Here is a 24,354-nt window from a genome sequence, read left to right as displayed (position 1 = left end):
GCTGATGACATGTGTGTCGTTACTGAGCTGTCATATCTATAAAAACGATGTGAGGGTGGCTGATAACATGTGTGCCGTTACTGAGCTGTTATATCTACAAAAACGATGTGTTGGTGACTGATGACATGTTTTCCGTTACTGAGCTGCCATATCTATAAAAACGATGTGAGTGTGGCTGATGACATGTGTGCCGTTACTGAGCTGTCATATCTATAAAAACGACGTGAGGGTGGCTGATGACATGTGTGTCGTTACTGAGCTGTCATATCTATAAAAACGATGTGTTGGTGACTGGTAACATGTGTGCCGTTACTGAGCTGCCATATCTATAAAAACGATGTGAGGGTGGCTGATGACATGTGTGCCGTTACTGAGCTGTTATATCTATAAAAACGATGTGTTGGTAGCTAATGACATGTTTACCGTTACCGAGCTACATATCTATAAAAACGATGTGAGGGTGGCTGTTGACATGTGCGCCGTTACTGCGCTGTCATATCTATAAAAACGATGTGAAGGTGGCTGATGACATGTTGTGCCGTTACTGAGCTGTCATGTCTATAAAAACGATGTGAAGGTGGCTGATGACATGTGTGCCGTTACTGAGCTGTTATATCTAAAAAACGATGCGTTGGTTGCTTTTGACATGTGTAACGTTACTGAGCTGTCATATCTATTAAAACGATGTGATGGTGGCTGATGACATATGTGCCGTTACTGAGCTGCCATACTATAAAAACGATGTGTTGCTGACTGATAACATATGTGCCGTTACTGAGCTGTCATATCTATAAAAACGATGTGAGGGTAGCTGATGACATGTGTGCCGTTACTGATCTGTCATATCTATACAAACGACGTGAGGGTGGCTTATGACATGTGTGTCGTTACTGAGCTGTCATATCTATAAAAACGATGTGAGGGTGGCTGATGACATGTGTGTCGTTACTGAGCTGTTATATCTACAAAAACGATGTGTTGGTGGCTGATGACATGTTTGCCATTACCGAGCTGCCATATCTATAAAAACGATGTGAGGGTGGCTGATGACATGTGGGCCGTTACTAAGCTGCCATATCAATAAAAACGATGTGTTGGTGGCTGATAACATGTGCGCCGTTACTGAGCTGTCATATCTTTAAAACCGATGCGTTGGTTGCTGGTGACATGTGTGCCGTTACTGAGCTGTCATATCAATAAAAACGATGTGTTGGTGACTGATAACATGTGTGCCGTTACTGAGCTGTCATATCTATAAAAACGATGTGTTGGTGACTGATTACATGTGTGCCGTTACTGAGCTGTCATATCTTTAAAACGACGTGAGGGTGGCTTATGACATGTGTGTCGTTACTGAGCTGTCATATCTATAAAAACGATGTGTTGGTGGCTGATGACATGTTTGCCGTTACCGAGCTGCCATATCTATAAAAACGATGTGAGGGTGGCTGATGACATGTGTGCCGTTACTAAGCTGCCATATCTATAAAAACGATGTATTGGTGGCTGATAGCATGTGTGCCGTTACTGAGCTGTCATATCAATAAAAACGATGCGTTGGTTGCTGGTGACATGTGTGCCGTTACTGAGCAGTCATATCTATAACAACGATGTGATGGTGGCTAATGACATGTGTGCCGTTACTGGGCTGCCATACTATAAAAACGATGTGAGAGTGGCTGTTGACATGTGTCCCGTTATTGAGCTGTCATATCTATAAAAACGATGTGAAGGTGGTTTATGACATGTGTGCTGTTACTGAGCTGTCATATCTATAAAAAACGATGTGTTGGGGCTGATGACATGTTTGCCGTTACCGAGCTGTCATATCTATGAAAACGATGTGAGGGTGGCTGATGAATATGTGTGCTGTTACTAAGCTGCCATATCTATAAAAACGATGTGTTAGTGGCTGATAACATGTATGCCCTTACTGAGCTGTCATATCTATACAAAAACGATGCATTGGTTGCTGGTGACATGTGTGCCGTTACTGAGCTGTCATATCTATAAATACGACGTGAAGGTGGCTGATGACATGTGTGCCGTTACTGAGCTGTCATATCTATAAAAAACGATGTGTTGGTTGCTTTTAACATGTTTCCGTTACTGAGCTGTCATATCTATAAAAACGATGTGTTGGTGGCTGATAATTGTGTGCCGTTACTGAGCTGTCATATCTATAAAAAAAACAATGCGTTGGTTGCTGGTGACATGTGTGCCGTTACTGAGCTGTCGTATCTATAACAACGATATGATGGTGGCTGATGACATGTGTGCCGTTACTGAGCTGCCATACTATAAAAACGATGTGAGGGTGGCTGTTGACATGTGCGCCGTTACTGCGCTGTCATATCTATAAAAACGATGTGAAGGTGGCTGATGACATGTTGTGCCGTTACTGAGCTGTCATGTCTATAAAAACGATGTGAAGGTGGCTGATGACATGTGTGCCGTTACTGAGCTGGCATACTATAAAAACGATGTGAGGGTGGCTGTTGACATGTGCGCCGTTACTGAGCTGTCATATCTATAAAAACGATGTGTTGGTGGCTGATGACATGTTTGCCGTTACCGAGCTGCCATATCTATAAAAACGATGTGAGGGTGGCTGATGACATGTGTGCCGTTACTAAGCTGCCATATTTATAACAACGATATGATGGTGGCTGATGACATGTGTGCCGTTACTGAGCTACCATACTATAAAAACGATGTGAGGGTGGCTGTTGACATGTGCGCCGTTACTGAGCTGTCATATCTATAAAAACGATGTGTTGGTGGCTGATGACATGTTTGCCGTTACCGAGCTGCCATATCTATAAAAACGATGTGAGGGTGGCTGATGACATGTGTGCCGTTACCTAGCTGCCATATCTATAAAAACGATGTATTGGTGGCTGATAACATGTGTGCCGTTACTGAGCTGTCATATCTATAAAAAAACGATGCGTTGGTTGCTGGTGACATGTGTGCCGTTACTGAGCAGTCATATCTATAACAACGATGTGATGGTGGCTAATGACATGTGTGCCGTTACTGGGCTGCCATACTATAAAAACGATGTGAGAGTGGCTGTTGACATGTGTCCCGTTACTGAGCTGTCACATCTATAAAAACGATGTGAAGGTGGTTTATGACATGTGTGCCGTTACTAAGCTGCCATATCTATAAAAAAACAATGCGTTGGTTGCTGGTGACATGTGTGCCGTTACTGAGCTGTCATATCTATAAAAACGATGTGTTAGTGGCTGATAACATGTATGCCGTTACTGAGCAGTCATATCTATAAAAAAACAATGCGTTGGTTGCTGGTGACATGTGTGCCGTTACTGAGCTGTCATATCTATAAAAAAACAATGCGTTGGTTGCTGGTGACATGTGTGCCGTTACTGAGCTGTCGTATCTATAACAACGATATGATGGTGGCTGGTGACATGTGTGCCGTTACTGAGCTGCCATACTATAAAAACGATGTGAGGGTGGCTGTTGACATGTGCGCCGTTACTGCGCTGTCATATCTATAAAAACGATGTGAAGGTGGCTGATGACATGTTGTGCCGTTACTGAGCTGTCATGTCTATAAAAACGATGCGTTGGTTGCTGGTGACATGTGTGCCGTTACTGAGCTGTCATATCTATAACAACGATATGATGGTGGCTGATGACATGTGTGCCGTTACTGAGCTGCCATACTATAAAAACGATGTGAGGGTGGCTGTTGACATGTGCGCCGTTACTGAGCTGTCATATCTATTAAAACGATGTGAAGGTGGCTGATGACATGTGTGCCGTTACTGAGCTGTCATATCTATAAAAACGATGAGTTGGTTGCTGGTGACATGTGTGCCGTTACTGAGCTGTCATATCTATAAAAACGATGCGTTTGTTGCTGGTGACATGTGTGCCGTTACTGAGCTGTCATATCTATTAAAACGATGCGCTGGTTGTTGATGACATGCGTGCCGTTACTGAGCTGTCATATCTATAAAAACGATGCGTTTGTTGCTGGTGACATGTGTGCCGTTACTGAGCTGTCATATCTATTAAAACGATGCGCTGGTTGTTGATGACATGCGTGCCGTTACTGAGCTGTCATATCTATAAAAACGATGTGAAGGTGGCTGATGACATGTGTGCCGTTACTGAGCTGTCATATCTATATAAACGATGCGTTTGTTGCTGGTGACATGTGTGCCGTTACAGAGCTGTCATATATATAAAAACGATGTGAGGGTGGCTGATGACATGTGTGCCGTTACTGAGCTGTCATATCTATAACAACGATATGATTGTGGCTGATGACATGTGTGCCGTTACTGAGCTGTCATATCTATAAAAACGATGTGAGAGTGGCTGATGACATGTGTGCCGTTACTGAGCTGTCATATCTATAAAAACGATGTGAGGGTGGCTGATGACATGTGTGCCGTTATGAGCTGTCATATCTATAAAAAAAACGATGCGCTGGTTGCTGATGACATGCGTGCCATTACTGAGCTGTCATATCTATAAAAACGATGCGTTGGTTGCTGGTGACATGTGTGCCGTTACTGAGCTGTCATATCTATAAAAACGACGTGAGGGTGGCTGATGACATGTGTGCCGTTACAGAGCTGTCATATATATATAAAAACGACGTGAGGGTGGCTGATGACATGTGTGCCGTTACATAGCTGTCATATCTATAACAACGATATGATGGTGGCTGATGACATGTGTGCCGTTACTGACCTGTCATATCTATAAAAACGATGTGAGGGTGGCTGATGACATGTGTGCCGTTACTGAGCTGTCATATCTATAAAAACGACGTGAGGGTGGCTGATGACATGTGTGCCGTTACTGAGCTGTCATATCTATAAAAACGATGCGCTGGTTGCTGATGACATGCGTGCCGTTACTGAGCTGTCATATCTATAAAAACGATGCGTTGGTTGCTGGTGACATGTGTGCCGTTACTGAGCTGTCATATCTATAAAAAACGATGTGTTGGTGACTGATAACATGTGTGTCGTTACTGAGCTGTCATATCTATAAAAACGATGTGAGAGTGGCTGATGACGTGTGTGCCGTTACTGAGCTGTATTAATTTTTAACAGTATTTTAACGTTCGATTATAGGAAGGTGAAATTGTATGCGTAATCGTATGTTTGGTCAATACTAAAGTAAATATAGCAAATTGCAGCTGGATAAAATATGTGTGTCATTGTGTTGGCTACTAATAACCTTTTTACCATAACAGAGCTGCTTATATTGAACGATAAATGTCATTGAAAACTTTGAAACTGAGATGACTGATTAGCTCTGACGATCGCATTATTCCATGACATATATAATGTATGTGACCTCTCCAATAGCGCGACATTGAATGGACGAAATGACAAGTATAATGAAGGAGATCTCTCCGATGAACGTGTCTTTCCAAGGGTCAAGTAACATGTATAATTCGTGTGATCTCTCTGATGATCATGTCGTTCCATGCCCCAAATAATATATAGAATGTATGTTATTTCTAAGATGGGCGCCTTAACCACGGGTCAAGTAACATGTATGTAATCTCTCCGATGACCACATGCCGTTAGATATTTCTGTTATCCAATATTCAGGCCGCTTTGATTTTATTGTCCGATGCACACAATTGGGCATTTTGACGTCACCCCCCAAATTTTCAAAAAAAAACTCATTCGAAAAAAAAACTCTTTGAAATATGCTATTTACCGTTAGGGTTAAAAAGTCATTTCACTATTACATTCGTGAAGATTTTTACCTTTTCCAACATTAACTTGGCATAGGATTTGTTTTCTCTGAATTGTTAATCAATATTTCCCTGAAATCGCTTGATATCCTCAAAACGCAGCGAAATTAGTTATCATGATAAATTGTTAGTAAACTGTATTCAAAGAATGGCGTTCCGGTATACAATCGATTGTGGTATAACCGTTCCAAAGGAGACTTGAACGCGTGCAAATAGTTTATGATTTCTATGTTCTTATGATGACAACGAGCTGCCAAACGAATATATAGGATAATAATCTCAAAATCGTTTCCATGTGATATCAAATTCATCAAACCTGTGTGATCATTTTTAGATGTTATTCGCCAATTCACTTCACTCGTTCAATGACTCACAATATCACAGAGTCACTCATTTTCTATTCAATGAGAACTCTGCACATAAGATTACTATACTCTTTCTGTAAATCCAATTGATGTATGGCGTTGTATGGTTATGGTCTTAATGTATGGTTAGGGTTGCATAGTGTGGTTAAGGTGGCATTACATGGTTAAGGTTGCATAGTGTGGTTAAGGTGGCATTACATGGTTAAGGTGGTATCGTGTGGTTAAGGTGGCATTACATGATTAAGATGACATTACATGATTAATGTTGTATCGTGTGGTTAAGGTGGAATTGCATAGTTAAGCTTGCCTTGTTTAGTTAAGGAGTTATTCCAAAGTTACGGTGACAGTGTATGCTTAAAATGGCTGTGTATGGTTGAGATAGATTGATCATTTTGTGATTTAGAAATATGTTTTAAACAGTATCCCTAATTATTTACAATCAATTGAAGACTATTTACATTTCTCATTCCAACTCAATTGATCAGATTGAGTACATCATACACGTTTGGTGTTATTGTTTAAATATTATATTGGTTCAAAATATGTATACAGTGAAAGGGATGAATCAAAGTAGTAGACTGTGTAACAGTGATGTACTACCATAAACATAACCTATATTGCCAAATATTACATTAATAGTGCATAGAGTAATTTTATCCGATAATGAAATAGTAAATACATTTCCAGATCATTTGTTCGAACCTGAAAAATTCAATTAAATTGGCCCTGATTGTCACATCAATGATACGAGCATTGAAAAGCGAGATGCAATTATAATTAAAAGTTCTCGTCTAATATGATTGACAGGAATTCTAGCACGCATACTTTCCTGCCTTGATGTACTTTATGTTTCCACCACATTAAACACAGTTTTCTTGGTAATCATACATTGTTTGTTTTGTATCTTAGAACTGAATGTTTAACAGCACCACAATATTGTATATACTTACAAGCCACATGATTTGAGTTTACGTGTCTAAATAGTTGCCATATATACTATTACCGAGTACAATCGAAATGCACCTCAAATCATTTACAATTACGAAAGTGTTGATATGAAGGATTATAACGATGGAATTTATACATCTGTATGGCGTCACGGCTTTATTATTAAATGCTTCGAAATTACAAAACGCAATCTTCTACGTTACCACAACACAGACATGACATTACACAGACAGAGTGTAGTTGGCTTGTGAAACTCCATTTAGCACGTTACATGCTGGGGGTAATGTTAGAGGGCGAGAAAGTTGAATGCACAGTGCTAGCAGTGTGCCGCACATTGTCGCGGAATCTTTGTTGTAAAGACTGGAAACAAACCGTACGTAGTACGATGGGCTTAAGAAGCTCGGGCACACTTACAGCCACTATTTACTTGTCATGCCACGACTAATATTTATCGACAGTCTCACCACTGTGTCACGGTGTGAGGTTAGTCAAAGTGTATGTGTCTAGTTACTGCAGTAATTCAACATTGATACTAGTTTTTTTTCTATTCATGTCGGTGATAATAATACCATAAACCAAATATAATAAACGATAAAATACATATTACGTAACAGCTAACTTTACCTTTACACTATGTAGTATTTACATAAATACACTCGTGGTAATTACATCGTTCATAATGACAGATGATTCGTTGTAATATATTCAATCTCTTTGAGAGTTCTGCGTAATGGGCAAAGGGGAACTTGCAATGACACATAATAGGTCCTATACAACAACAAACCCAATTATATCACAGGCAATCTATTCCAATTTATTGCACCATTAAACACTGTTTTGTTTAGTTCGTATTTATATGCATCGCTGCAAGGAGAGTTTATACATTAAAATTGCGTTATTACATACTAGATTAATAATTTATAATAATAATGATATGAAAATAACACGCACTATTGATGTATATCATTTGGTGGTACAATTTGGTCACGCTGACTGAGGATTAATGTTGACACGCATTGCAGTCATATAACACTGCAATAATAGTAATATAATCAGCTATATATACGTTCGGGATGTGTTTATAATAGTAATTACACCTAAATCCATATTTACCGTTACATATTTTGTTTTGATATTTTATATTTCCTCTATGTGAGAGGTTAGTATATTCCAGAAATTCATGGCATTAATGTTCAACCCATTGCTTAATGTTTGGGAATATACCAGACCGTTCTTGAGAAAACAACCATAGCCATTATACATTAGTCGCAGTCAATTGGCAGTGAACACGTCGATAGTTGTAATTGAGATTCAATCAGACTGAGAGACATAAGTAAAGCGTAGTTCTGAGGACAGCGTGAGGCTTCGATTAGACGGAGGTCACAGGCAGTGACGGGTCAAGTCTCGTCGCGATATTGGATTACCTAGGAGAAGTTCTATGTGCGCCCGACGACAAGAACACTAGTTTGCTTGCAACATAATGTAATTGGAAGGTTGATTATTGAGCAATACTATTGAAAATAGCAAGCTGCATACACCTGTTTTATCGGGGTCAGTAACCTGAGAATTGTCTGTTTTTATGAGAACTTCTTTCGAGTACATTAGCGTGTAGAAGAATACCAAGCATTACATGTGAATAGTTGGTACAATGTCACTGGGTGACCAAGCAAGGACAGCAATCTTCAAAATAAACAGAATCTTATCCGGTTTATACGTAATTGTATTTAAGGTCGAAACATGCATGCATTTTCTGTAACTTCTATATATTAAATATCGGTGTATTGCCTCATAATAAACATAAATCCGTCACACTAAATCATAACTACAAATACAATTCCTTTTACATAGATCGCGTAGATAAAATTCACCTTTTAGGCAATAAAGTGACACACACACATGTATAAAAACAGTCAATGTAACCAGAGAGCTTATCGTTATTACGGCATATGTGTCTCTGTATTAATTTACACTCACGCATATTGCATATTCACTTCAGTATATGTATCTAGTGAAATGCAGAACTGTATAACAGTTTCAGTTTCTATATCTACTGATCAGTATTTTTTCTAGGCTTACATTATTAAATTCGGGAGTATTGGTCATATATTTTCTATTTTTATACAACCGTTTGTTTAATTTCAAGTGCTTCGACTCTGTGGAAATTTAGGCATCTAACGCATTGCACGGTTTGATGGAATGATACTTTTCATAATACAAGCAATATATTTCGATGTGAAATCCTTCGATTGAAAGACGATAGGATATCTCTTCTTAGGCTATACAATTTTACCAAATAATTTGATTATACATGTTATTGCATAGTGATGAAAAGTCGTTGTATTGACTCGTCGTCTCATGCAAATATCACTCGATGAAACGAAATCGCCAACACCCAAATTACATGTAGCAACGTATATAAATGGAATATGGCCAAGCAAATATCAGTTATAGCATATAGTACAACAATTCTCTTTGTGGGCCCCCTCATCAAATAGAAAATTAATATACATTAAATTATGAATTAATTTAAACAAATTTTAAATTCTTTAGTAAGAAAAATAAAAGTACATCGACACTTGAAGTATGTTAGAAATTCGTTTACATGATAAATAAATATATTTTAAATTTTTTTTAAAAAAAAAACGCGCTTAAAATATATTTATTTTGGTTTTAGTTTATGCTCTCACAGTGTTTATCGTTCTGTATACTTATGGCGACACATAAATGAATACATAGGAAAATAATTCGCGAGTGTCAGTATTATTACGTCATCTCGGCTTTACGTTCCATGCAATGGTGGTTGTTGATTCATGGTTAACTAAAATCGTCTACTGTCACGAGGCATCTGGGTCGTAGTTATAAGAAACGATCTACATAGTGTACACGAGATATTCAATTACGCATTTATGTATTACGTGTTGCATACAATAATTTTAATTATTTGTTTATTTATTTAATATTGTCATACTATATACTAACTCAGAGGTATGTTTTATATCCCAGAGTTAGGTGCATTTAATACTACACGTGCAAGTCATGCCACGTACCCCTTATTACATACTGGACTTTGCACTCACTGGGTGAGTAAATGGTTAAGAATGTACAGGTGCTCTTAACCAATAAACTGTGTGACCCCCATGGCCAGAATTTAAAGTCGGACTGCGTGTTTCCAGGAGGTTCAAGATCTAATCTGACAAGGGGTCGACGCTTTGGGCTCCGAATTCTGATGAACAGGTCCACGTACTACCATAACCAAACATGATGTTCAACATCAATAGAGAAATAAAACCTGGTGATAGAGTTGCACAGATTTGTTAATGCTCCAAAGTGTGAACTCCTGTAACCGGTTACATGTTATTCACTCAGATGCCGACTCTGTATTGGTTGCGCCATGGTTCCAGCACACACAGCATGAATTGACACTTGTTAGGAAATTCAGATACACTAGTTAGTTTTGGGATTTCAGTTACTAAACCGTACTTGTTAATTTGTAGAATCTATCATTTTTGTGGCCAATGTATGTAATATTTTACAAATGTGATGAGTATTGACTGACCTTTTATGCTGTGAATGATCGTTATCAACCTTGCTGCGGGGTATGCAGTGCATGTTTTCAACAAGGTTACATTATTGATTTATGGTTGTTCAGTATTGAGCTACAAAGGGACATAGCTTGGAATACATATTGCTCGTGTAAACTACAGGGCACGTCAAATTTCAAGGACAAACGGCCATATATTAAGGTCACGGTGTGTATTCGTACTATGCAATATAACTAGATGGATGAATAGTCAATGCCATTAATACTTTGTACGATTCACAAGACATTGCTTAACTTGGGTAGAATTTCAAGCTCACATAATGAATTTATTCGTGTTTTCTATTTAACTAAGGAAAGGGAAAAGCATGGCCTCAAAACATTGCAGACATGTTCTGCATATGAGTCACAACACCCGGGGCGAATTTTCGAGACAAAGCGTCAAAGGTCATGGTCACAGTATGTATTTATGTATTTTAGATCTAGGGACTTCAAACTTGGTACACAAGAAACTGTCGCTCTCGGTGTTGATATAAATATTGAACTTGTTGTTAGCTTTGTTTTTGTGTGTTGTATATTTTTGTGTTTTCGGAGTGGTGAAATGTTATATTTATTTACATCATGAACATGTTGTAGTTAATGAGACATATGAATAGATACACACTCATTTTGTACATATTGTAGATGATACAATAATACAGCAGATGATACAGAAAAAAAGTACATTGGTGTTGAAATATGGTGAGAGAGACGAGAGAAAAGCACATGATAAACATTGATTGAATATGATTGCAGGGATTGTTTGCACTTGTTTAGAATGCTGAAACTATTCTAGGGAATTCCAATTATATTGATAAATACAAGTCTTATGAATCTAAAAGTTTAATCAATATGTCTTGCACCTTTGTCGTTTAAACTTGATTCATTAGGACTAAGATAATAAGAACTCAGACACTAAGCAAAATTCAAGTTATGCTGTGTTTAATTAGACAAAGATGCCTTATGCCTTGTGACCAATTTTGCAAAAAAAGATAAATTCTAGGAAGTTTGCCATTTGTCGAATCGCGTCCGTATTATGACGACAGCTTGGTATACCTTCGAATTTCTGTTTAATAAGCATTCCATTGATATCAAACACAATATACTAGTAACTGAGATTGTTGTAAATCTACTATGATGACGTTTTTAGATACATTTACCCCCTGGACTTTGGAATTATTGAAACTCAAAATTCAAAAACTGGAAAACGCTATTTTGATTGGTACGTGATAGGTTTAAAAACTCATTGTCGACAATGAGATTATCAGCCATTTTATTTCACAATCATATTGCCAAATATAAATTTATAATGCAACCATAAATTTTATCATCAAAAAGTTAGCATTTGACAGAAAAATAATGACTATTTCTGTTTATATTCCATATAGTACAATAAATAAATTAGAAGAACTGGTTAGGTTTTTTTAAAGTGATGTTTCTATCATAAATAACATAGTTGCTTTACATCATGCATGTGCTAGACACGTGACCGGACATTAAATTGGTTGTGTACTATGTCTAAGAAAAATATATGAATAATATAATAACAACAAGTGAGATGCATTCATATTTTAAAATCCAATTCACTGATCCGAGCGTTGTTCTGTTTTCAGTTCTGTGCAGAATTTCTTATTTTCTATTTCTATCACCAATTACGGCGTCTGTAAGACCGCAGAATAATATCAATCTCAAAGATTTCCGAACCTTCATCATATTTAGCATATTTTATTATTACAATCCAACTTTATGGCACTATGACCGGATTATAGGTGACATAATGACGTCAACGAATGGCAACAGCACAAGATAAAATTTTAACATGTGGGTCTAGGTTTAGTTGAACACGGATTAAACCATCCAGCATAGTAATTTTACAAATGACAGATATGGTTCAAACAGTATGTGAAGCGTGCATTGATGTTCATCAATAGATAATCGCTCTCCTGTGAAGACTGATTTATCGATTATTCATTATTTCAGCTGGAACAAATACTTATTTTGCTGATTTATTCTGAGCACTCTCGCATGACATAAATTAGTCATGTGTTTGACAAAAGTTTGCAGGGGATTTAGATTATATCTTATATACCCATATTTATTTTTAAATATATAGTAACATATTATCCGTACGTAAACGGAAAACATTCTAGGCATTTAGTCGTTAGTTATTATGTTTTATCACTAGAAGATATATAATTATTTAAAATAAAGCATTTTAAGTTCTTACGTTTCATAATTTATCGTACTGATGAGGAGAATATATTACCAATAAACCAAATAAAGTTCTTATATTGCATTACCATAAATAATAATTACCCGTCGTTTTAGTATTACATATTATTATACACCTGTCACCGTAACACGTGACGTAATTGTGCGTTATTTTACGGGGTATTTTCATCCTACATTATAAGAAAATGCGAATTCCAAATATGGAATGAATATGCGCGTAAGCGTCCTCTAATAACAAAAACAAACATGGCTGCCACCAGGATTTGACCACCCAATAAGTTTCGCTGATTCTGTTCTAAACTTTTTGAGTCTCGGCATTCCCATTATGTATCCTTGAAGGGAAAAGATGTATAATAATAATAAGTTATTACTAGGATACCTTAATGTATGCGCTCATACATTACGCCGTCGCATCGACCTCCGCTGCGTGTCGGTCGATATTCCCGCTGGGCTGTCTTCGTGCATACTTTGAGGTATCCTTGTAATAACCTCATATTATCATATGAGCGACTGTGGTATCCACAGTTTTCCATTCGATCCACACACACGACCAGTGCGAATCTCAGAATCTAGAGAGTGACATTTTCTTTGCAACCTTGCCGGTATTGGCAACATTTCACAGTGACGCTTTGTAGTCATTATCAATAATGACCACAAAACTAATGTTTTGAATCGCGAGATTCTGATCGTTTTTTGGCAAAGAATTAAAGTTAAAGTCGTTACATGGGAATGTTTTATGGGTATGGCAACATTATTGGCCGATTACCTCTCCTACCATAGTTATGTTGATATTCAGAATTGTTGGCAATTGTAACATATAGATTCAATTTTACCCACTACTTAACATTAAACATTTACCGGTTATGTTTATAAGCAGGAAAATATAATCGCACCATATTCAACAGTAATCCTCACGTAAACTGATTCCAGGTAAAATGGAGGCTCCTAATTTGCTTAATTTCTTACTCGGAACTATTCCCTGCAAAACAAATAATTTAATATGGTGACCATGTGGTAGTAATGAATCCTGAGCCGCCACTTATAAACAAATAGACATTATTTGTCCACTCTATTCACAATTTAGTGTTTTATGGAAAAAAAAAATGAGGTTTAGTATACGTTTTGATAGCGTTGAAAAATATACACAGAGTGATATAGAAATAATTACATCTGAAATTGTTTTAGTTAGAAAATTAATAAAATTAGTTGGAACATACATAAGGAATCAGTTTAGAAAAATTAATTAAGTAAGCTTGAAAAAAATGCTATAAGAGTGGGATATAGTTAGAAGTATATGTACACATATTTATACAATGTGTGTTCCGATGAAAATCACAGCGGACTGGTTAGAATAATTCCACATGTAAATATTTATTGTTTTTAAACGTTGGGATGGACAGTAGTAGATGGATATCACTAAAAATAGTAATTGTATCACAAATAGAAATTAATCAATTTCAAAATCCAGCGAGTACAAAACAAATCTTCGTTCAACGTCATTTTAACGACGCTAGTCCGCGATTTCGACCCGAATACAAAATTAGAACTGCTTGACATTAGCGTGCATCGCCTAGTATATCAATATTCCCTAGTTATGTCAATTTAGGTACTCAGGTTAAATAGAGCTAACTTATTCCACTCCACGTACCAACTGCACTACATCCCAACTGATAAGCGTCTGAGTTTCGCTTACATGTCTGTGGGTCAGTGTCGACGTTATTACTTTGTGTTTCTAACCATGCACACATCTCTGCGTATACATTTTAAAACCAGTTCCCTATGTATTTCATTGGGACATACCGTGAATGTGTCTATTCACACTCGCTTCGTATATATTTTCCCTGATCTGAGCATGTATGTATCTGTGTGTATTTTGACTACACTTACGCCATTTGTAAATGTTTATCCTGACTAAACCACTTCCTATATAATTATTTTTTTCAAACAATACTATGTATATTTTCTTCATTTCCTAACTAAACTAATTGCATGTATGTATACGTATTTCCTGTCCAATCGTCTGTGTATTTTACGCAACCAAAGCATGTATATACTATACTATACCATACTTCAATATATTTCCCCGCCGAACCTTTGCATTCAATTTCAGACCAGACTGTACATATTTCCAACGCAAACACTCTATGTATTAATATTTATACACACGAAGAGAATTTTTCTATGCATAAGTTTAAACATTTCTCGAAATCCGTGTAGTGTAGGTAATTTGTATGCCCAGACTGTAGGATATAATTTATTTTCATTATGCAAACCACTTCAGTAGCAAGACAATACATGTATACACTGTCAAGCTAAAGCTATTCTTATTTTACAAGATCATACAACTATGTTTTTTATAAATATGAATTGGAGTAATTGTAACGGAAACTGAACTAACAGTAGTTTTACCTCAACGTAATGATTTTTTTCTAAATATAAATGTATTGTGTTATGACGCGGATATACTGGTGCCCGTGCTTTGTGCATGATCTCGTTTTAATGACTCTGAACATTAATGAAACTTGAATTATGTTAATGTAATGTACGGTATTTGCCAACATTCTAGGTCTTCCTTAATTTCCAGGTATTTTGGACAATGTTAAAACTACCAGTGCAGGCATAAAAACATACACTGATACTAGTGTCTGGTTACATATGGCAAGTGCAGGACATCCTATATGTTTATGTAGTATTAACAGGTAACAATAATATGCCGATTTAACATACATCGTTGAAACATTATTTATTGTTAACATAACTCAAATGTGTAAGCGCTGAAATATACAGTTAGCGGTATAAATCTATACGTGTAGCATGTGTTCATGATATTGAGTATACTTACATCAGTATATGTCACATTACATATGTGTCACATATAGTGATGTACCAGAACACGCCCATCAATATGATAGCGTTCAACACCACATCAATGAACACACACGTAATTCGTTTGATAGATTCAGATGCATGCACCTTAACGCGCGGGAATTGAGTCCAAAGCGTCAAGCGACGATAACAACACACGCTAAACACGCAAAGGCTCATGCGTAGACGCTTGTTTGTGAACATTGACACGCGTAAAATGATCTGACGCATGCGCAGGTGACGACTCTCCCGCTTTAAGCATAACCACATCTTCAGCTCTATTGCACTATGTAGGCAGTGAATGTCTTGTTTGTGTGAAATAATGACGGGCCTTTCACTGTTGCAATAAGTGAATTTTCAAGTCAGTTACATGCTTCAGTTTGGTGTCATAATCCCAATACGTTTGTGACGACATCCTGCTTTCATTTTAACGGTATATGCAAATGTGGTTAGCAATCACCAAACAGAATGTATTCAATGAACACGGCTGTGATTTTAACAATATATTAAATTATATATATCAACCATGTGACTGTAAGCTTTCAGCAAACTCCCTTGTAATTATCTAAATTAATTGCAGACATTAGCCATATCTAGGAACAATCCGCGTCTTCTTTGATTTGCCCAGGTTTTGTCCAATGTAGTTAATGACGCAACGACGCAACGCCCAGTCTTCAGACAACATTAAAGAAGTAGCTGAAAAAGCTATAATAATAATAAATAATAAATACATTCAATAACAAATTAACATGAATGACATCACGCATTGGCAAACCATAGTTTTAATGAAAATGTGTTGTATATAATTGTAACCATATTTCAAAACACACGATTACATGTACATACATCTTGATTTTTTGAGTTGATCTGACAATATATGTGTCTATATGTGTATTCACAATCTAACCATTTTGTATGTTTGTTGTTGTTTTTTGAGGAAATAGTTGCGACCCTGTTGTCCCAGGGGCTCTATGTGATTTTATTGTTGTATTGAAACAAATATGTAAAGTTATATTATTGTCTTGTATGTGTGTTGATGCTGATAAATTAAAAGACATATACAACACGATTGTTGGAGATGCAGACGAGTATCGCTATGCTAGGGTGTAAACGAGGTATGTGACAGTCTCAGTGCTATGCTACACTACACTACGTAACTAATAAGCGCATGTTATTTCGGAGCAATGTTTCTTATATATTTCATACCATTGCTCCTATTCTTCTTTTGAAATTCCCAAGCGTAATTATTACTATTTTATCAAAACTACTCAGTGTATTTTTTCCAAAAACGAACATGTCGTGCCAGGAAAATGCCAATGAATGAACTAATTAGGTTAGAAGGTACGCGTCGTGTCAAGGGATAACGTCGTCACTCTTCACCATTTGGTATACTAACACTTTATGTTGTGATTACTGAAACATAGTTGCTCCAGGCGACAGTGTTGTCGTGCAGCTATCAACACTGAAAGGTGTCCATCTGTCGCTGTGTACTTGGAATAGTAAACACTGGACAGTACGCCAGGTGGCAGACGTATATATATATAAAACAAACCTGTGGTTTAGTCACGTTTACAGTAAATATACACTAAAAATAGTACACACTGAATGCTTCGAGGGCTGTTTAATATTACTGTGCAAATTACCAATTTTGAAATTTAAAATATGACGTAGATATCGTTTTAAGGTCAATATTGTCTCATCAATCAGTTGAAATCGTTTTCGTAGTAATTTCCACTTAGATTAGTGGCATTAAAGACTAAATACAACATATTAGAATAGTACCAAAAGCTATCATTGTAATTTCTTATAGGTCATTAAGGTGATATAATTCATCCAGGCGGCACGTGGCGCGTTATAGAAAACTCTCTAATGGTGATCGGCCTCACGTTGAGACCGGTTGCTCGTTTATCTAATGCAACAGCAGGCTAACAGCTACCGCATGATATAGAATTTGAAGTGCACTCCTAATATGTGATGAATATTAACGTAAGATATACAATTTTTCAAGTATGCAATGTCGATGTATGACAGATGAGAACAGGTCGATTCATCGAGTTTTTCAAATTCGTCAATGATATTAATGTCGTCTCGGTCACTATTAAAAATGGTGGCTTTGTTTACAACAATATGCATCTTAGACGACACTTAGGTTAACAAAATTCACGAAATAAACGTACGACAGAGGGAAAGGGAAGTGACTGGGCAATGACGTGTTTTTTCTATGACGTCGCTCGATTGGTTTTCAAATTGGGACATTTGCCTGAATCCATTTTACAATATCGAGAAGCAAAATTCAGTTTTTCGTTACGAGTTGAACGATTCTGATCATGGGAAGCATTACATATAACAATAATACTGCACAACTAATATGTGTACATTGATGTACACGTGGGTCTAGTAAACATTGAATGGTATTAATATGTCAGTTGTTTTATCATGTCATTCCTGGTTTTAGTTGCAATACATGAGCCCATCTTACGTCATCAATTCAATTGTTATAGTTATTTATTTTGTGATTGACGACCCTGCATTACATAAGTACCATAGAATCAATTTCTCATTAGATCTTTCTAATAACATATTTATTTATATATCTCCCTATAATTGAGATCATTAGATAGTTATAATTCATTTATTTGAATATTTCATTATAACTGAGATTAGAAAGCCAACGTATCAACGAATAAACTAAGCAAATGCAATCTAGGTTCTTTATATTTGTAAAACGAGCACGATGATTATTGTAAAAGCATTTAAGTTCGTCCCCTGTGTGAAATGGAGTACTGTCAGATAAATAATAAAACGCGTCATTATCGCTGACAGCTATTGTACTTGTTGTTCATGAAATCGGATTACTACTTGTTATTTTAACCACAGTTAGAGACCTAATGGGATGGTGCACAATTATATTCTCATAAAATGCATTTCGTAAAACCGAACGTAGATAATATAGAAGGTATAAATACCCATAGTCCTTCACGTCACCTCCTCTTTAGGTTATGCCATCATACGTTCCCTTTTTCGTTGCCATGCATACGCATATTCCGAGCATCTTTTCGCAAAATGGGTAGTGTTAATTTATTCACAACGCTGAAAAGGTTACAAAATTTGCTATATATAATAAATAATAACGTTTCACAAACTCAAATAATATGACAATACACCATTGCCTCGCCCTGAGGTTTGTGGTTGATAATGTTCACTATGTCATACATACAGTAATCTAACGCCATATAGTTGATAGTGTTCACTATGTCATACATACAGTAATCTAACGCCATATAGTTGATAGTGTTCACTATGTCATACATACAGTAATCTAACGCCATATAGTTGATAGTGTTCACTATGTCATACATACAGTAATCTAACGCCATATAGTTGATAATGTTCACTATGTCATACATACAGTAATCTAACGCCATATAGTTGATAATGTTCACTATGTCATACATACAGTAATCTAACGCCATATAGTTGATAGTGTTCACTCAAGTACATTCAATTACGTGAATGAATGGATACGAGTTTACCAATACTCCGTTATTTCACATAACTACCAAATACAATACTGTGATTAGATAGAACATAATCACACGCAAATATGGACATTAACACGCGTATAATATTTAGTCATTTCTATATTTTCAATATTGTTGCGGTTTGGAATGCTGAATTTCACTGCTGTTAAGATCTGTGAGACATATCGTAATTATATTCTGGCATTAAATTTAATGCACTAGCCCGGCGTTACTGACTCCATTAGCACCATTATACTGTTCTACAATTTGTGTCGATGTAATGATCGACAGGCATACACATATTCACATATATATTGATTACGAGTATCAAGAAGACCCATGACACGTGTGAATAGTCGAATGGCAGGTCTCAAGGGACGATGGAAGGCGACATGTTAACAAAGAAACGCATCAATGACTGCCAAAGTTTTTTTCCCACCACTCACTGTCTAATTTGCTGGCAGAACAAAAAGACGAAAGTAAGCATCCACGCGAAGCTGATAAAACAGTGTAAATTTACGGTAAACCTTATTACTAACTGGTCTTCTTACTGTCTAGGCCCGCCTTTCGTCACCAATTAATCAGGTACACTAAAAGTGTAAAAACATCTTTACCTAAACCGCGGTTTCTTGTTCATCACATACCATAAACTATGCATATACATATCCATAATGCTTACTTACCCACAATGCGTACTTACCTACAATGTGTACTTACCTACAATGTGTACTTACCCACAATGCGTACTTACCTACAATGTGTACTTACCTAGAATGTGTACTTACCCACAATGCGTACTTACCTACAAAGCCTACATACCAACAATGCGTACTTACCCACAATGCATACTTACACACAATGTTTACTTACCCACAATGCATACTTACCCACAATGCCTACTTACTCACAATGTGTACTTACCCACAATGCGTACTCACCCACAATGCGTACTTACCCACAATGCGTACTCACCCACAATGTGTACTTACCCACACTGTGTACTTACCTACAATGCCTACTCACCCACAATGTTTACTTCCCACAATGTGCACTTACCCACAATGCGTACTTATCCACAATGTTTACATACCTACAATGCCTACTTACCCACAATGCGTACTTACCTACAATGCGTACTTACCCACAATGCGTACTTACCTACAATGCGTACTACCCACAATGTGTACTTACCTACAATGCGTACTTACCTACAATGCGTACTTACCCACAATGCGTACTTACCCACAATGCGTACTTACCTACAATGCGTACTACCCACAATGTGTACTTACCTACAATGCGTACTTACCTACAATGTGTACTTACCCACAATGCCTACATACCTACAATGTGTACTTACCCACAATGCGTACTTACCTACAATGTGTACTTATCCACAATGCGTACTTACCTACAATGCGTTATACCCACAATGTGTACTTACCTACAATGGGTACTTACCTACAATGTGTACTTATCCACAATGCGTACTTACCTACAATGTGTACTTATCCACAATGCGTACTTACCTACAATGCCTACTTACCCACAATGCGCACTTACCTACAATGAGTACTACCCACAATGTGTACTTACCCACAATGCGTACTTACCCACAATGCGTACTTACCTACAATGTGTACTAGACCAGGATTACATAGGATTGGTTTATTACACACAACTATAGGTGCAGCCATCACATCATGACTCAGGTAGTGAATACAATACAACATAAAGGTCAACTACAGAGGTCAATGAGATGTGAACTCATTTGCATAATCTATACTCTACATCCTCCCTGTTGAAATTCATACAATTGTGAATTTAAAATCTTTTCAAGTTCAGTTCATATTTGTTAAAGAGTTCATTACTCAAGTTCATTGACTTCATAATAATAAGCACATAAATATGAGAATCCTGTGATAATCGATTTTATTATTTATATATTGTTTTGTTTGTTTTGTTTTTGTTTAACGAATAGATTATCATAAATATACACATTTTTTTATTTTATTTTATTTTATTTTATTTTATTTTATTTTATTTTATTTTATTTTATTTTATTTTATTTTATTTTATTTTATTTTATTTTATTTTATTTTATTTTTTTGTTATGGAGAAGAGGTGGACTACTCTTCCTCTAGCTTGATCTAAACGAGTGAAAAATTGTAATATCCTATACAACATAATCTCTGTACTTGGGATTTGGTCTGACAGTACGACCGTAACGTGTCTTGACTGGAGATCTAATTGGTGTAATTGCTCTGCCAGGTGATGTAGGTATATCATTTTGAACATGTTCATTGTCTTCTGTATGGATTGTGTTCTCAGCTGATGTAGTAATGGGTTTTTTATTTGGTATGCGGATTTAATCAGGTAATTCACTCTCATGAAATTTAGGTGAAGGTTCAGCGACTGGTAGTACGTGACGACGATTTCTTCTCAGTTCTGCGTTTCCTACTTCAACAATGTAGGATCGTGGATTGTTGGAAATATGTTTGACTAATCCTAAGCGATTATAGCCATTTGGGGTTTGTAACCGTACTGTTTGGTTTGGCTTAAGTGGTGTTAGTGCTTTAGCTGATTTGTCAAAATGCTTCTTCTTTTGTCCACGCTTCTTGCTAAGTTGTGATGAAATCTTTCTTGAACTCTTAATGTGTGGATTTAGTAGTGGTTTGCTGATTGGTACTGAAGTGCGCGTTCTTCTTGACATTAATCGTTGAGCTGGAGATCCTAATCTATTATCACTAGGCACATTGCGAAGATTCAATAAATTGAGATACAAATCGGATCCTTCTCGCTCTGTTTTCTCTAGAAGTTTCTTAGCACTCTGTACTGCGGATATTCAGGGATACTTGTTATATGGTTAAAATTCCATTCCATTGAAAACTGTTTAAACTCTATACTTGCAAATTGTTCTGCGTTATCTGAAATAATAGTGTGAGGGATACCATGTACTGTGAAATGTCTCTTGATTTTACTTATCACAGTCCTGGATGTCACATTACGCAGCGTGTCCATTTCAAACCATCCCGAGTATGAGTCCACAAGCACAAGGTAATGTAGACCATTCCATTGAAATATATCTGTTGCTACTGTTGAGCATGGTAGATCTGGTACAGGATAGGATTTTAGTGGCTCTTTCTGGTGGTGTGCTCTCAAGCTATTACACACAGCACAGGAAGACAATGCCTTATCAATGTCGTCAGACATGCATGGCCAACAGACAATATCTCGGGCTCTGCGCTTAGTTGCTTCAACTCCCGGATGTCCTCCATGTAGTAGAGCTATGTATTTGGCTCGTAATGATGTCGGTATAACTAATCTAAGTCTTTTCATTACAAGACCATCATCAATTGTGAGTTCATCACGGAACGCATGGTAAGATCGAATTTCAGGCGAAAGCTTCTTGTACATTGGCCATCCGTGCTGAATTACATAAGTTAGCTTTCTTAGAGTGCTATCAGTACTTGTCTCAATCTTTAATTCAGCTAATCTTTCATCTGATATTAGCATGATGGTCATTACATCAAATTTCATGTCTTCTGAATCACATTTCACAGTGTTACTGCATGGAGCTCTGGACAATGTATCGGCTAAGTATAATTCTTTACCTTGTTTATACACCAGTGTTATGTTGAACTTTTGTAGCAGTAACATCATTCGCTGTAGGCGAGCTGGTGCTGAATGAAGTGGTTTGCTCATTATGGAATTTAGTGGCTTATGATCAGTCTCAACTGTTATCTCTTTCCTGTAGACATAATCATAGAACTTGCGACATGAAAATACAACAGCCAACAATTCCTTTTCAATTTGAGCATAGTTTCGTTCCGTTGGAGTCATCATTTGGAAGGCAAAAGCTATTGGCTCTCCATTTTGTAAGCATGCTGTTCCCAATCCAAATTGTGAAGCGTCACATGTTAACGTCACTGGCTTACAAACATCATAGTACTTAAGAGTTGCTGGGCTAGTTATAGATTGTTTCAGTTGTTCATAGGCTTTCTGATGCTGATCAAGCCAACACCATGTTACATCATTGTGTATCAACTCGTACAATGGTGCTGCAATTTCACTAAGGTTATTGATGAACCTTGATAGATAATTGATCATACCTAAGAAACGATGCAGGGCAGCTGGACCATCTGGAACAGGCATTTCGTTGATCGCCCTTACCTTCTCGGGATCTGGTTTCAAGCCTTGATCTGTGAAAAGATTTCCTACATAGCTGACTTGTTTCAATCGGAACTTATCGGCATTTATCAGGATTCAGCTTTAAGGATCCAATACTTGCTTTAAGTTATCATCATGCTCATCATTACCATTGCCTGCTACAAATATATCATCTACAATTATTTCGCATGGATATCCAGCAAATATCTGTTCCATTGAACATTGATAGACCTCAGATGCTGAATTTATACTATACGGCATTCGAAGAAATCTGTACCTTCCGTATGGTGTACTAAAAGTAGTACGCAATGAGGATTCTGTATCTAGTGGTATTTGCAATAATGCACATTTTGCATCCAGTTTCGAAAACACGGTAGCATTTGCCATATTTGCTGCTACCTCTTCCACAGTGCGCATATGATAGTGTGAACGCTGAATTGCCTTATTAAGATCTCGAGGGTCTAAGCATATTCTTATTTCATTGCTACTCTTTTTTTTTTGGCGGCAACCATTGACGACACCCATTCAGTAGGTTCTGTTACAGGAGTGATTACACCTATGTTAGTCATTCTACTCAACTCTGCTTTGATCTGGTCATTCATTGCTTTAGGAATTCTTCGAGCAGGTTTAACCACTGGAGGTACACTAGGGTCGACTTTCATTTTGTAAACACAAGGCAATTTACCAAGATCATCATTGAAAAGGGCAGAGTAATCTTTGAGAATAGATTCGGAGAATGATTGTACAGTTTCTATTTGATGAACTTCTTGGCCAAGTGAGATTAAATGCATTCGTAGGCAGTCCCGTAAGCCAAGTAGTGGTTTGACATTATTGTCAACAATGTGGAATTCCAAATTGTATGTATGGTTACCACTGCAACATGTCAAATTTGTGGTTCCTACAGTGTTCATACTATTA

The sequence above is a fragment of the Saccoglossus kowalevskii genome, chromosome 13 (assembly GCF_978046115.1).
Source record: "Saccoglossus kowalevskii chromosome 13, keSacKowa6.1, whole genome shotgun sequence".
Classification (NCBI taxonomy): Eukaryota; Metazoa; Hemichordata; class Enteropneusta; family Harrimaniidae; genus Saccoglossus; species Saccoglossus kowalevskii.
Note: the sequence above shows the minus strand (reverse complement) of the source record.